This window comes from Ammospiza nelsoni, chromosome 1 (assembly GCF_027579445.1).
Source record: "Ammospiza nelsoni isolate bAmmNel1 chromosome 1, bAmmNel1.pri, whole genome shotgun sequence".
Taxonomy (NCBI): domain Eukaryota; kingdom Metazoa; phylum Chordata; class Aves; order Passeriformes; family Passerellidae; genus Ammospiza; species Ammospiza nelsoni.
Window position 1 is genome coordinate 25,456,662 of NC_080633.1, and position 15,395 is coordinate 25,472,056.

A 15,395-nucleotide genomic window follows, 5' to 3' on the forward strand; every position below is an offset into this window, starting at 1 on the left:
ACAAAAGGTGTGTGTTTTCCTCATGTTTGGAGCAACAAACCTATGAGCAATAAGGGAGTGGAAAGCTGGGTTATTTGCACTGGAGGTGGGTGGTATTTGGCAGGAACATGGATGATCCCCAACAGCTCTGCTTGGCACCTCTCCCCCAGGAGATGGATGTGTCAGTGTGTGGAGAGAAGCAGGGCCAATGCTGGAAGTCTGGCCCTCCTGTCTGGTACCTGTCCCCACGAATGGTATGAGGAAACAGGGGCAAAACAAAACCTCTGCCTTTGGGCAGTCTTGTCCTTATTTAACCATGACAGCATCTGTTCTGGAGTTTCCCTGTTCTTCCAGAAAGGGACAGGACCAAGCAGGAGCCTGGTGCCATGACAGTTGACCGGGGCTGATGGATGGCCCGGCTGCCGTGGGGGTGCTGGTGAGGCTGGCCTGGAGATATCCTAGGCAGCTTAGAGGGCGATGGCTAAGCCTTTGTGGGGCTGCCAGCTGCTGCCGTGGGGATGGCGGCGGGGATGCTGCCGCGGCTGTGGTGGGGCTGACGGCTGCTGCCCTGCGATGGTGTCAGGATGCTGTGGGGTGGCGGTGGATGCTGCCGGGGCTGTCGCGGGGCTGGCGGTGATGCCGGAGTCGTGCTGACAGCCGGGAAGCTGCCGGCTCGGCTGCTCCCGGGGCGAGCCCTGCGCCACCGCGGGGGTGACAGCGAGGGGAGCATCGCGGAGCCGAGCGGGCGCTCTTCAGGCCGGAGTTGCTGTGGGGCCGTGCGGGGGCCCCGAGCCGGCCCCGCCGCCGCCACCTGCCCCGCGCCAGCCGCGGCCCCGCCCCGGTCCCACGGGCGGCGGCGGGGGTGTGTGTACCGGGGGCGCGCGGGCGGAGGAGGAGGAGGAGGAGGCGGGAGGAGGAAAGCGGCAGCAGCAGCTCTCGGGAGGAGCCTGTCCACCGTGAGACAGCATATTCAGCCGGCGGCGGCGGTCCTGCCGCAGCGGCGGGCGGCACGGCTCGGCTCGGCTCGGCTCGGCTCGGCTCGGCTCGGCTCGGCTCGGCTCGGCTCGGCGCAGCTACTGGCAGCAGCCCTTCAGTCAGCGGGGCATCCCTCTGCTCCCCCGGCGGCGAGGGCTCGGTGAGTGCTGCAAGGCGCCGGAGCCGCTCCGCATCTCCCGCGCCGGCGGAGGTGAGGCACCCGCGGGGCGGCGGGGCCGGGACGCGGCGGGGCCGGACCGGAGGGGCAGCGGGGGCTGCCCTTGGGCCCGGCGCCGGCGGCGGAGGAGCGGGGCGGAATGCCCTCCGCGGGATGCGCAGCGGCCGCGCAGCCTGGTGCGGCCGCCGGAGGCGCTCCCCGGGCAGGCGGCCCGGCCGGGAGAGCGGGCATCCCGGCTGGGCTACCGGGCATCCCTGCCGAGAGAGCGGGCATCCCCGGCTGGGCTACCGGGCATCCCTGGCATCCCCGGCTGGGCGAGCGGGCTTGCCTGGCTGGGCGAGCGGGCATCCCCGGCGGGGTGAGCGGGCATGCCTGCCCGCGGGTGGGCTCTGGCAGCCTGGCGGCTCGTCGGCGGGAGGGCTGCGGTGAGCGAGCCTCGCCGGCCTCGGCACTGCTCCGGTCCCTGGGGCGCCTCTCGGCCCCGGCTGTGAGTGGCGGCCGCAGGGTCCCAGCTGGTGCCTGAGCGCCGAACAGCTTAAAGCAAAAGGGGGTGGTAAAAGTTTTTCATCTGTAATTCTTCACACAGCGTGAGCGGTAGCGGGTTTGCTGAAGTCCAGGATGACAGCGGACAGTAAATAGATCTTTCCCTCTTCTTAAGGTCATTACCTAAAAGGGTGAGAGAAGGAGGGAGTCAGCCAGAGGCCTTTTTTTCGCTGGTAGTCCAGTGAAATAGATTTTCAAAAAGATGTTATTGCAGTTACATCATCCCGGGAATCCCCCATGGTCAGCAGAGAACATAAGACCCCAGATTTCCTAGACAAAGCCCCTGTTTTATGGACTAGAACAAAGTTTGTCTTTCTGTCAATATTGCCATTACAGAAAGTACAGATTTGAACTATAAATGCATATGACATAAGGATTCTTGGCAGATCAAGCAATCTATCCTGCTGATATAGAGGGTATGAGATGGAAGGACCTGACATGAAGTTGGCACGTGACTTTGGCACCTGAAAATTTATCTTGTCATGCAGGGTTTTGTTAGTGCTTCGTTTCTGCATGAGGACTTTAAATAACATTGGGAACTGTACTAAATATCATGAAGCACAGGACTGCAAAACCTGTTTCAGAATGGAAGTCCCAGGTCCCAGGACTGCCTGTCCCCTGATAGATGGTGTTATCAGAGCAATCGGGGCATTTAATTTCTGGTACTGCCAATGGGCTTTGTTGAAGTGCCTTGTTTGTTCTTGCCAAGTTAATGGGGAAAAGTTACATGTTTGCTATTCTGACTCTTTTAAGATCTTTTTGTTGTTGCTGTTTTTATTTTCATTTGAGATGGCATCTCTAGTCACATTCTCCATATTCAGTGAAGGCAGATAAAATTCCTTTTATAATTTCTCTGCAGCATTTTTCTGCAAGAATGGGTTTCTTCAACACAAACCTTGGGGCTGCATCTAGGTCTTGTCCCCATGAGAGTGCTCACTGTGACACCAGTGCATCCTCTGCTTTGTTTCCTTTTCCCAAAATCATTAATTTATAGTTTGTAAAAATATAAAATGTGTTGTCCCTTGTGCACCTTCTCTGTGAACAGACTGTTTTGAAGTTTGGGTCTTACCATCATCCTCCTTGTTGAGCAAGACTTCTGAGGGCCAGGTATGTGAAGATCCAAAAGGTTTAGAGTTAGATTGGCTAGATTCCTCTCAGCTCTAAGCACTTCTGCCTCTAATTAATCTATCATAAAAATTCACTAACTGTAGTGCTGCCTTATTCACAGTTTAGGAGAGGAATCTTTAAAGGAGCAGCATTAAACCACACCTTACACATGCAGTGATTACTGGAAGTTTGTACCCAGCAGATCTTAAATTAAGAAGCTGACCTTCCAGCTCTTTCTATAGAAGGAAGGGCAGTGAGCTGCTCTCCTTTGTGATGCCTTTCAGTGGCTATTTTTTTTCATTATTGAAATGTGTTTGTTTTTCAGTGTATTTTTCCAACTTCAGGTTTCTGGTTCCTGTTATGCCTCCCATAGATAAAAGCCTTTCTTTAGCAGCTGTCTTCAGGGTAGGTACTCTAAACCATGCAACAGGAACTTACCTGCCTTATTTTCAAATAAATTAACACATTCAGTCCCTTGGTCTTCTTTTCTTTTGTAAGACAGGTTTCAAAAGGCATTCCTTGCTGCCCTCTGTTTTCCAGCATGCAAGAAGAGAGAGGGGGAATTCTAGATAGACCTGGTTGCTCCATCTGATGGGCTGTGTTGGAGGCACCACCATTGCAGGGTATTGGACAATGATGTGAAATGGGCTGGAAGGGAAAAAGATAAGGGATTGATATAGAAAAAACATATGGGTATAGAAAGGCAGTATTGTTTTTGAAAGCTTTATTTACTCCTGCTGGTGAATCAGTTAATAATGTGGTATCTTTCAGTTCCTCAAACTTAACTTCTTGCAGAGATTTTAAACATATTTGTGGCCACTCCCTAGGACTACTCAGGCTTGTTAACCTGGGCTATGCCTCAAGTGCCCTGTTGAGCTTCTTTGGCTTGGTTTGACCAGCAGCAAAAGTAGTAATTTGGAATCTTTCAGAGTTACCAACACCTAGTTCCAAAATAAGTTGCTGCTTGGAGGTGGTGGTGAGATGTTAACAGAATGATCCTCCTTGTTGTTTCCCTGGGCTTTAATTTTTAGAGAAGTTGGAGGGAAGTAACACTGAAATCCTCACTGAGGTACACAGGGTAATTCACATCTGCAGATACAAAGTCTCAGGCTTTCTGCAGCCATAGTCAGACATAATGACCTCTCAGTGCAATACTCATCTGATACTTCCCGATTTTATTTTAAAAACCTTAAATGAAACAAACCATAATGACTCTAGATGTAATCTGTGTTTAAAAGGGATATTTTCCAGCCAAAATACTGATGGAATATGATGGCAAAATGCCCTTAGTAGAGATGCAACTTGTGTTAGTAAAACTGTGCATTTGCCAGTGCAGCTTTATTTCCGTTTGTCAGAATAACACAAGTCCTGCAGGTGAGTACACATTTCCATGTCCATATACATGCCCACATTTACATGTCCATATACATGTCCACATTTGGACATGTCCATATGGGGGCTTTCATTTCAAGTGAGGGCTCGAATGGTCTCCCCTCAGCTGTTTTTAAGCAGGCAGAAATGGTAATGCAGGAATGATACTGCTTAACCAAAAGACCCTGACTCAGTCTAACTCTCAGATTGATGCAATATGTCCCTTTGCTACTTGATAATAATCCATCTAAAAGTGTGCTAGCTCTTTTTACTTGGAGATGACATTGGGAGCTGTTGTTCACTTGGCCATCTGCAAGCCTCAAAATAAGACAGTATACATGAGCTTGCTCCCCCATACTGTTCATTTTATGTGGCATCATCTTGCCAACTTTTCTGGGAGGATGGCTACTTCCAGGCAGATGGCAGGAGCTGCAGGAAGCTGTGAAGCAGACTAATGTGTGAGCCACTAGATCTTACAGATACAAGACACCTCTGATAATCTGTGACAGGTGATGTACCAACTCCTCCTGAACTTAAAACTATACCCCTTATTTTTTTTACTGTGCATTTTCAGCACTTTTCATTGTACCTTTTGAGGCAAAAGCATGCTGATGAGTATCTGGGAGTGCAGTGCAGCATGGAGAAGGCATGGGGCAGGGGTGATGGTTTCTTGAAGCCTTTTGTGGGCAGCACACTGGAACTCCATGCTCAGGTTTAAGGACAGAGGTCTCACCCCTATCTCTGCTGACAGTAATGGGAGTTTCTCTCTGACTTCTCTGGTGGTGAGCAGAGCCTATAGAGTGATGGCAGAAGTCAGCTGCCCTCATTGTCTGAAAGCCATGATACTTCTCCAAACACTATTGAAGGAAATGAGAGCTTTGCATTGACTTAACAGAGTATTTATGAGTCCCTGTCTAACTGCTGCATTGACCTGTGTGCAGATGTCTGTGTTACCTGATGAATAATAGCTGCTTAGATGTCTCTTGTGATTCTTGGCTCCTAATTGTACAGTATAAGTACATGTTTTATATTTAACCCAGCTCCCATGCATGTGAATCAGCTGATCTGGAGAGACAAGTTACATCAACCTGAGGAACAGACCTCCTGGGAGCCCTTGTGGAGCAGTGCAGTTCTCCCCTGTGTGTTCCCCAGATGCTGGCTGGCTGTCCCTGCTTGGCCCTAGAATAATTAATCAATAATTAGACTAAAGGAGAAGGCTCATTTATTCCACTCAGCAGAAAACCAATACAGAAGGAATCTTTTAAGGACCTAACTTTTTGTTTGTGAAGTGGTATCTTTTCTTCAAATTTCCTTTGCCTCTTGCTATCATTCTTTGAGGCTTACCCTTTTCTCTTTTACTCAATACTTGTCTTAACATCACATTCCCTTCTTACTGGCCTTCCCTTCCCCTCCCCTTTGTTTTCTCTCCCTAACATAGAAATTATATTAGTTCCTTGGTCTTTCTCCCTCTAGCTGTGATATGGGGCAAATAATTCCAAATCCTGTTCCTCAGTTATTAATTATGCACTTCAGCCCAGCAGAAAGATGCAGTGTGTTTTGTGTTCAGACAATGGGGATTTATTGTAAGGCAAAGACACAAAACTGCCTACTATGACTAAATATAAGTAAGTATAATAGAGGATCTATTTCTTATCTATTTATATCACTTTATATCAAGCTTTCCTTGATTCTAATATTTTCAGGCTGAATTTGAGAGAGAAAGCTATGCTATGTTAGTACTGAAACTATGCCGTGTGAGTATTGAAAGTTAATCATTGAGATCTTAGACCACATGCTGGGAAAATATGGATTTCTCTTGCCTTAAACTATTCACCCCTTCCATTTTGTACCCATTAAAACAGATCTTAGCTTTTAAAGGGCAGAGAGAGTTTTATCAAATCCTTACTATTCAAGGCATGCCCTTGTTTCGTGTTTTGCACATTAGGCCAGCACTGTTAGGATCAGAGTGGTTACCAGGTCACTTGGTAATTGGGGCAAAGACATTTCAAATGATTGCTATTATATATTTCCAGAAATTAAAATATGTAATAAAGCAGGGTTACAGGGAAAAAAACCCAACCAAACAAAAAACAACAGAACAGCAGACCAACCCAGGCGGTCTCTAATGTTTCCTTATATTTGAACCTGTTTGTCCTCGTTTAAAGGCTATTCCACTGACACTGAGCTTTTGAAAGAATTTCTTCTCAGATTCTCACAGCACAAAGTTGGGGGACTATGTAAACTCATGTGACTTATTTCATAATACATGTTTATCTTCTCTTTAAGTAATATAAAAGATTTGCTATTTTCATTAATCTCACTATTCAAAGTCATATGACATTGTTTCTTTAATCAGTTTGTTTCTAGTTACATTTTAAGCAATTGCTGAACCAGAAGGTGGTTTGTATCATAATTCTGATTTATTTCATATCTTAGCTTGTCCCTAAATGAATTAATTCTTTGTCCTTTCTTGCTCAAACTGCTCATAGAGATTTGTCACACGCTTATAGCACTTTGTTACACACTATCAACTTCTGCCAGTCTTCATTGCCTAGGAACACAAATTACTTCTGCAAAAAACTGAGAAAAGATAGTTCAGGTTATATGTGCTTATGACTGTAAACTGTGTTGTGCATTAAACAATGAATGGCTTAAAAATCTATAACCTTTTGGAATGAAACAAGAAATGTGACCTAAATCATACCCCCTAGTGTGCAGTTAGCTATTCATGTACATAATCTGCTGCACTTGGCAAGCCTGTGAATGTTGTATTCTTGCCTTTCACTATCTCCACAGTAGTAATAATAATACAAGAAAAATTGTGCTGATGGGATAGGAGGGTATTGTACTGGAGACAAAATAAAAAAAACAGTGATGCCATTCTCTCTTTGTACTGAAAGAGCCCGTGGGAAAACTGTCCCTTTATTTCTCACAATATTTTCTTTTTCACAGAAAGCTGAATAGAAAGAAAATGCAGGAAAGCCTAGTTTCTCAACCTTTAAGGGCCTCTGAAAATATTTTAAAAACATCTTGTGCAAATTCAGTACTTTGACTGATAATTATAATTAAAGAGCCTTAAGATTTTTCCCATATGCTTAAAGCATAGAATTCAAAAGATGACAGTAAATTCTACTCTTTGTTAGGGGCTAAGATGGAAAAAATTCTGTGTTCCAGCCTTGCTACTGGTGCTGTCCACACCTTTTACAGCAGCCTTTACATACATAATACTTATTGGGTTTTATTGTTTACTTATCAGTGACTGCGGGGACAGGGAAATAAAAAACTCTAGACTTCCACATTGGCAAACATATCAGTCTTTTTGAACAAAATTATAATAAAATGTAGCAGCAATATTAGTTAATACTTGTGGGGATTTTGAAGTCTTTAAATGGAGATCATGCCTCCTCAGTGTTCATTCAGTAAAGTTTAATTAAATTTATTTTTTTCCCAAGAAAGTTTCTGATTTCACTAAATCAAGCTATGGATTAGGAGTAAGTATAATGAAAGTTGGTTGCCTCCCATTTTCTCTGTTATTTTTCTTGAGGTACTGTGTATGTGTGTATATGTCAATAAGACTGCTGTGCTTTCTCATGTAATGTAATGTCCACTTTTGCTAAAGGATTAACTTTAACTATTACCCAATTACTCCTTGGTTCTCTCTGGTTCTCTCTTCTGATACTGCAATGATCTGTAGTTTAACAGTTTAACAGTTTGATGTGGTTGATAGCCAGATATAGATAATTTCTAGCTGCCATGTGGACCTTCAGTGGTCCAGTATTTTGACTGTCACTAGTAAATGTTGATATACTTTTCAAAACTGTCTATATCACTTTCCCCATTTGAAGAGAACTGATGGTCTCTAACTGATGTCTTGGTCTCAAATTCTGGAGCCAAGGTCCTGGTGTAATGGGCCATGCACTAGGGCTTGCTTCTGGAGGTGTCCTGCAGTGTGCTCCAGGGATGTGATTGCCTCACAGTTTAGGACAGAGAGTTGTTTGCTTTTACTCTCAGGAAGCCCACTTTGCAGATCTTCAAGCTTCTCAGTGGAAGCCAGAGCATTTGAGAGATATGTGTGGGGAGGGAGAGAAGAGCTCATGTGCACCCAGTATTGCCTCTGTAGGAGGCTGTGCCTGAAGTGCAGAGCATGTCCACATCTTAATGTGTCCAAATCTCAATAGGATGCATACTTGAATTCCCCAAACTGGAAGTTCTTATGTTGCCTGGGAAGCTCAGCTACACCTGGATCCTGGTAATTATAGACCAGTTAGCCTGACCTCAGTTCCTGGCAAAATAATGGAACAGTTTATATAATGCGCTGTCACGCAAAATTTACAGGATGGCCAAGGTATCAGACCCAGCCAGTATGGATTTAGGAGGGGTAGATCATGTTTGACCAACCTGGTCACCTTTTATGACCAGGTAGCCCGCCTAGTGGATGCAGGGAAGGCTGTAGATGTTGTTTACTTGGATTTCAGCAAGGCCTTTGACACTGTCTCCCACAGCATACTCCTAGACAAACTCGCAGCCCGTGGCTTGGACAGGAGCACTCTTTGCTGGGTTCAGAACTGGCTGCATGGCCGGGCCCAGAGAGTGCTGGTGAATGGTGCTGCATCCAGCTGGCGACCAGTCACCAGTGGTGTCCCTCAGGGGTCTGTGCTGGGGCCAGTTCTGTTTAATATTTTTATTGATGACACGGATGAGGGTTTAGAGTCTTTTATCAGCAAATTTGCAGACGACACTAAGCTGGGAACGTGTGTTGATCTTTTAGAGGGACAGAGGGCTTTGCAGAGGGACTTGGAATGGTTGGATGGATGGGCAGAATCTAATGGGATGAATTTCAATAAGTCCAAGTGCCGAGTCTTGCACTTTGGCCACAATAACCCCCTGCAACGATACAAGCTGGGGACGGTGTGGCTGGACAGTGCTCAGGTGGAAAGGGACCTGGGGGTGCTGGTTGACAGTCGGCTGAACATGAGCCAGCAGTGTGCCCAGGTGGCCAAGAGGGCCAATGCCATCCTGGCCAGTATCAGGAACGGTGTGGCCAGCAGGAGCAGAGAGGTCATTCTTCCCCTGTACTCGGCACTGGTGAGGCCTCACCTGGAGTATTGCGTCCAGTTCTGGGCCCCTCAGTTTAGGAGGGACGTTGAGATGCTTGAGCGTGTCCAGAGGAGAGCAAAGAGGCTGGTGAGGGGCTTGGAACACAAGCCATATGAAGAACGACTGAGGGAGCTGGGGTTGTTCAGCCTGGAGAAAAGGAGACTCAGGGGTGACCTTATCACTCTCTACAACTTCCTGAAGGGTGGCTGTGGTGAGCTGGGGGTCGGTCTCTTTCTCCGGGCAACAACAGACAGAACAAGAGGACACAGTCTCAAGGGAGATACAGGCTAGAATTAAGGAGGAAGTATTTTACAGAGAGAGTGGTCAAATACTGGGATCATCTACCCAGGGAGGTGGTGGAGTCACCAACCCTCGAAGAGTTTAAAAAAAGACTGGATGTGGCACTTGGTGCCATGATCTAGTTGAGGTGTTAGAACATGGGTTGGACTCGATGATCTTACAGGTCTCTTCCAGCCTAGAATTTCTGTGATTCTGTGATCTAAACTGACAAAATGGTATGGAAACAGAAAGTAAAATTTCTGTCCTCAAAATCAGCTTGGCTCTCACCTGGCTCCTGAAGCACAGGAAATCTCTAAAAACTCACTTTTTTTGCATTTTTTGCCCTTTTCTGATGTGTTCTTACCCTTGAGCTCCCAGACTCAACAGCCAATATGTCCACTCTGTTTCTCTGAGGCTGCTCCATCTAGTTCATCTCTAGTTCCTCCAGCCCATCTGCAGACTGTGTGCTCCATGCTGAGCTGCAGCTGACAGCATCTGCTCCTGGTTTTAATGGGCTTCACCTAAACTAAAGGAGTCTTAGGTAATTTTTACTTTTGCTTAAAGATATATTTGCCTTCCTCTGTGCTCTGACCAGCAACTGTATGTCTTCTGCAGTAAGTACCTTTCCAGTCTTTCCTGCTGAAGCTGCTTCATATAAGTCTAAAATATTAAAGTTTCTTTGAGTGCAACAGAGCATGTGGGAGAAATAGAAAGGACTCTTCATCACCTTGCTTCAAATGCTCGGGAAGAAGCAGGAATCTTTGGCTCCAGATACTAAATACAGCATTGTATTATAAACTAAACAGTCACTGTGTATAATATAAACTAACCCTGAAACAAAGACTAGAACCCAGGGGCCTCTGTTAGGGATTAATGTTCGCTCTCTCTCGCATCTGCTTCTTCTGGTCCAATGAATCTTTGCAGAAAAGAAATTAATAGAAAATAGCTTCGATGATTAAGAATGCAATCTCCATTCCTCTGGTGCTTCTCACTCATTAGCCAACAGTCACCCTAGGAATGAGGGTTTCAGTCTTCTCAAGACAAAAAATGTCCAACCTCCCCCCCAAACAAACCACAAACAAACAAAGAAACAACCCTTAAAACGTGTTTCTCCTATTTGGGTGGAATGCTTTTACCACAGAAAATGTAAATGGAAGGAGTAGATTTCTTGATTCTTAATCCTCTCTCATATTCACATTCTTTGCGTTAGAAGAATGCAAATGTCCTTTACATTATGGTGTTAGGCACCTGCATTTATCACATTACCCTGTTATCTGGACATACCTTTTTTCTCTTTTGTCCATCAACAGGGATATTTGGCTGATGCAGTCTCTGAGCATTCATCTTGCTTTGTTAGTACTGCCAGATAAGCCCTGGGAAGTACAGAGAGAATGATAGTGTTGCTTGTTCTACTTTTTGAGAACTTTCTGTATATTTCTTACAGCCAGGGCTCTTCCCTGCTTTCTAAATCTTTAGCTGTCTTGATTTCAGAGCTGAAATCAATATGTGATATTTTTAACCTAGTTACATCCTTACAGACATCAGCAGCAAAGCGAAGCAAAGCATATTTTGTTAGAAGAAAGAAACGGTATCTGGGTAAGTCTTCCAGCAAAACCTGTGTGATGGCAGCATAGCTTGGTACATTCCCTGAAATGTTCTTTGATGTCTCTCTGGCAGTTGTCATAACTGGGTTAAGAAGCAGACACTAGATCATGCATTTTTCATGTTTGGGTAAATGGCTTTAAGTATCACTTTGCAGCCATGTACCACTAGGGTTATCTCAGGAGGAGGGTGGAAAAGTCAGAGGGGTCAGTTTTACCCCCCAGTGTGGAATGAAAGTACACGTTTTAATGGCTGAAATGTTTTCAGGAAGGAGAAAATGAGTCTTTGGTCCACTTCAGGAGAGACTAGCAGACAACCTGAAGAAAAATTTGATGTTAGGTTTTAGTAAATCATTAAATTTACCCCTGGGAGGCATTTTGGTACTGTTATGATGAACAAGATATTTTATATAGGTTTTGAAGAAGTGTTCATATCAATGATAGAAGTAGATATCATTGACATCTTATCATTGTATAAGAAATTCATACAAAAGAAATTGAAATCAAAGACATGAAATACAAGGCTCTTATTTTTCTAGATAGGTGACCTGCAGCTTGTTACCTCTCTCATATTATCCATCTCTAAAACCTTACCCATTTACAGCTTGCATTTGGTTTTCTTTTAATGTCAGAAAACACCTTTAAATTATCCTGTGAGGTCACAGAATCATAGAGTGGCTGGGGTTGAAAGGGACCTTTGAGATCTTCTAATTCAAAGGCCCCTTCAGTGGATAGAGGCACCTTTCACTCAGAGCTCCATCCAGCCTGGCATTTAAACACTTCCAGGGATGGTGCATCCACAGCTCCTCTGGGCAACCTGTTCCAGTGCCTCACCACACTCACAGTAAAAGCTTTTTTCCTAATAGCCAATCTAAACCTACTCTTTTTCAGTTTGAACCTCTTTCCCTTTGTCCTGTCACTTCCAGCAGTTATAAAAAGTTTCTCTTTCTTGTAGGCTCCTTTCAGGTACTGGAAAACTGCAATTAGGTCACCCCAAAGTCCACTCTTTTCGAGGCTGAACAAATCCAAATCTCTCAGCCTTTCCTCACAGGAGGTCTCTCTAATCAACTTGGTGGCCTCATCTGGACCCACTTCAACAGGTCCATGTCCTTCCTTGTATCCAATTTACCGGGGCCCAGAGCTGGATGCAGCCCTGCAGGTGGGGTCTCGCTGGAGCACAGCAGAGGGGCAGAATCCCCTCCCTCACCCTGCTGGCCATGCTGCTCTTGGTGCAGCCCAGTTTGGTTTGGATTTCTGGGCTGTGAGGGCTCATGGCTGGGTCATGTCCAGCCCCTCATCCACCAGCACCCCACAGTCCTTCTAGGAGGGTTGCTCTTATCTGTTCGTCCTGCAGTTCCTCTCTGGAGCAAGCTGGGAAATTCACAGGAAATAACACGGTGCAATGAGAGAGACCAGTTAATGTGAGGGGAATGTAGAGTCACAAAAACTGGAATTTTGTTATGTCCATTCCCAGCCGTATACGGAGCCACATATGGAATCCTGGGTATTATTGCAGCCAAACAGTAAAAGATAACAGAGACAGAAGCTGATAGAGAGGGCAGTGACAAAGAATGCTTAGGAATCTTCTGTTCTACAAGATCTAAATGTTGTCAAGCATGGTCGTGGTTGCTTTGTTAAAAACATCTGCTCTTTGTAACTGGGGCACAATTCCTCAGTCAGATCCCTGGGAAGTACAAATCGGTATTGGCTGCTGCATCATTGAGGACCATATCACAGAAGCACATCTGAGATCATTGTGCAGATATAACTGTGCTCATTAATACTTATTGAGAGAAAATCCAAGACATTTGGAAGACCTATTTAAAATTCCGTTTTCTTTGAGGTGATATGTGCAGTTGGTTCTGTGGAATTCAATATAAAGGGAGCATATTTGGTGCAAGATGTGCAGCAGTTTTGCTAGAGGGACATGTTCGTATGAGTCCTTGAGTTCATTCTGCTCCTTGCTGGAATGTTGTGTGTTCTTGCTCATCTCCAGGGAGCTGTTGCCAGCAGCTTCTTCCCTTCAACACTGATGGCTCTTCCATGGCTCTAGGTTTCTTTGGTGCCTTGTGAAGGCTGACCTACAACAGAGCCTAGGTGGAATTAAAGAATTAAGTAGGTATTTTTTAGGAGGCCACAATAGATCCACCTTGGGCAGTACAAGAGCCCAGCCAGGGCTACACCCAAGATCAACCCACAATGGTCACAAAATGGATGATGGGTCATGGGGTCTCACATTTCCATAAGTTCTGGTCCATTTGCATATTGAAATTAATTGTCTAATTATAGCTTTAGATTATGAAGTCCCATCCTTCTTGTTTTTCTCTTCACTCTGTCATTGTTTATGCTCTTGGACCTGAGATTCTGATCATTTTGCCTTGGTCCCCAGATAAAGAAGGAATTGTTTTGTCTACATACCCTGTGAAGAGAGCTTACCATCAAGCTTACCACCATATGAAGCTCAGAACTATGCACTAAAGCAGCACAGAATCAAAAAAAGTGAAAGTTAAAACCTGAGGCATCATGTTGGAATTGAAAAGATCATGGTAAATTTAAAAGACATGAGAGTCTCAAAAAGGGGCATGAGAGGAAGGGATGACAAGATGTTGCTTCATTGGCACTATTCCTGGTGTTGGAAGAATGGGCAGTAGTAGAGTCCTGCTCACGTGCTGCTTTGTGGAGACCCTACAATTCTGCTGAAACTGAGTTTTTGTAGTAGGGCCATTATGGAAGAACAAGAGTGAAAAGATTAAATGGTAATAGATTGTAAGGGATGTGCAACTGAGCAGTTGTGGGTACATATCTTATACCCTGTCAGCAGCCAAATAAATAGGCTAGAGATGTGCTGACCTGTTGCATAGCAACCAGGAAGAAGCACAGAACCAAATCTCTAGATGCTGGTAATTTGTAAACCTTTACAGAACAAAGTACAAGACCTTTGCCCATCTGCTCGAAGTGTTCAGAAGCTGAAGGATAAAAATGGTACATTCCCTGAAATGTAACACTTGACAACCATTTTTATTTATAGATAAATACACAGATGCAGTGTAAAAAGCCTGACTATTTTGCCTCAAGGTTATGTAGAAAAAATACTTAGTCTCTCCAATTTTACTTAGCATTTTCCTGAATTCATCACATACAGGAGATTCCTTTAAATACTGCAAATGCTGAGTTTCTGCAGCTGCAAATATTTGCTCATTGTTATGATTTCATAAACATTGATATGCCCATTTAGCAAAATTATTTATGTTATTCGACTGAAGTCAAGTACAAATTCTGATGCATGATGAATAGAGGCACTCATGTTTATTTAAAAATTGCTGTTGAGATGCTTCTAGCCCCTCTTGCCCATCTGAAGTGTGTTTCAAACATTATTTTCAAATGAATGTGATGCATTAGAATACATTTATAGTAGGGTAGCAACTCCCTCTGGTTTCTTGCAGACCAAAGCTGTTTATCTGCTTTGTACAGTTTCATACTTTGCATGCACACTTTACAGTTGTGGAAGTCATAGGTAAATCTCATGGGAATTTTTTTCTATTGTAAAAATATATAATATTTCTGACTGTAGGAAAGATATTGATTTGTACCAAGTAGAGATAACTACAGTACGTTATAGAAATGAATAATTTTTTTTCCAGTGGAACACTTCATATGTCAGAGTTTCAATAGTAATAGTACTCCCACTCTATAAACCCATTCTTTAAAACCAAAACCACTGAGTAATATATTTTATTGTGCAAAATCCTTTGCATTTTACACAAATATGTTTTGCAGTTTTGGATTAAAGGAGCTGGCTATTTATGAAGGCATATGAATAATGCATGTACAGCATCTCTAAATGATAGATGCTGCCTATTTATTTCAGAGGAGTTAATTAATGAATCAATTATTTATAATTAGTTATATAGGATGACTAATGCCATATGTAACTGTATTTAATGAACCCCCTTGGTAATTGCAACAGAGATAATAACAAAAAGGACAACACAGGAAGTCACAAACCAGGAAAGACCTCAAGGCGCATGAAGGGCAAAATTTCTACTCCTTTTGGAAAATTTCTACTCTAGTGCAGCCTACTGAATGAACAGCATGTAAAACTCCTGCAAACACCAAAAAGCAGTAAAATCTGTAGGCTTTTTTATGTGCTACCAGATTTGGAAACTTAGGTTGCTTTTTAGATGAGCTTGGCAAAAGCATGCAGGCAAAAAGCTATCCTAGCAAATACAAAGAACAGACTGGAAAAAAAGGGAGATCTTACATAT

At 44.3% G+C, this 15,395-nt stretch overlaps 1 protein-coding gene across 8 annotated transcripts in view; it reads left to right on the forward strand.

Annotated features, from left to right (window-relative positions):
- Positions 1–937: 937 nt before the first annotated feature.
- DYNC1I1 (dynein cytoplasmic 1 intermediate chain 1) overlaps positions 938–15,395 on the forward strand; it is a 186,548-nt gene continuing 172,090 nt past the window's right edge. For 6 of the 8 annotated variants that reach the window (XM_059482963.1, XM_059482994.1, XM_059482986.1 and 3 more), the window contains exon 1: positions 938–1,165. The gene's annotated coding sequence lies outside the window, so the exon portion shown is untranslated. The remainder of the gene's footprint in view (positions 1,166–15,395) is intronic. The other 2 variants (XM_059482971.1, XM_059482979.1) reach the window with 2 other exon arrangements.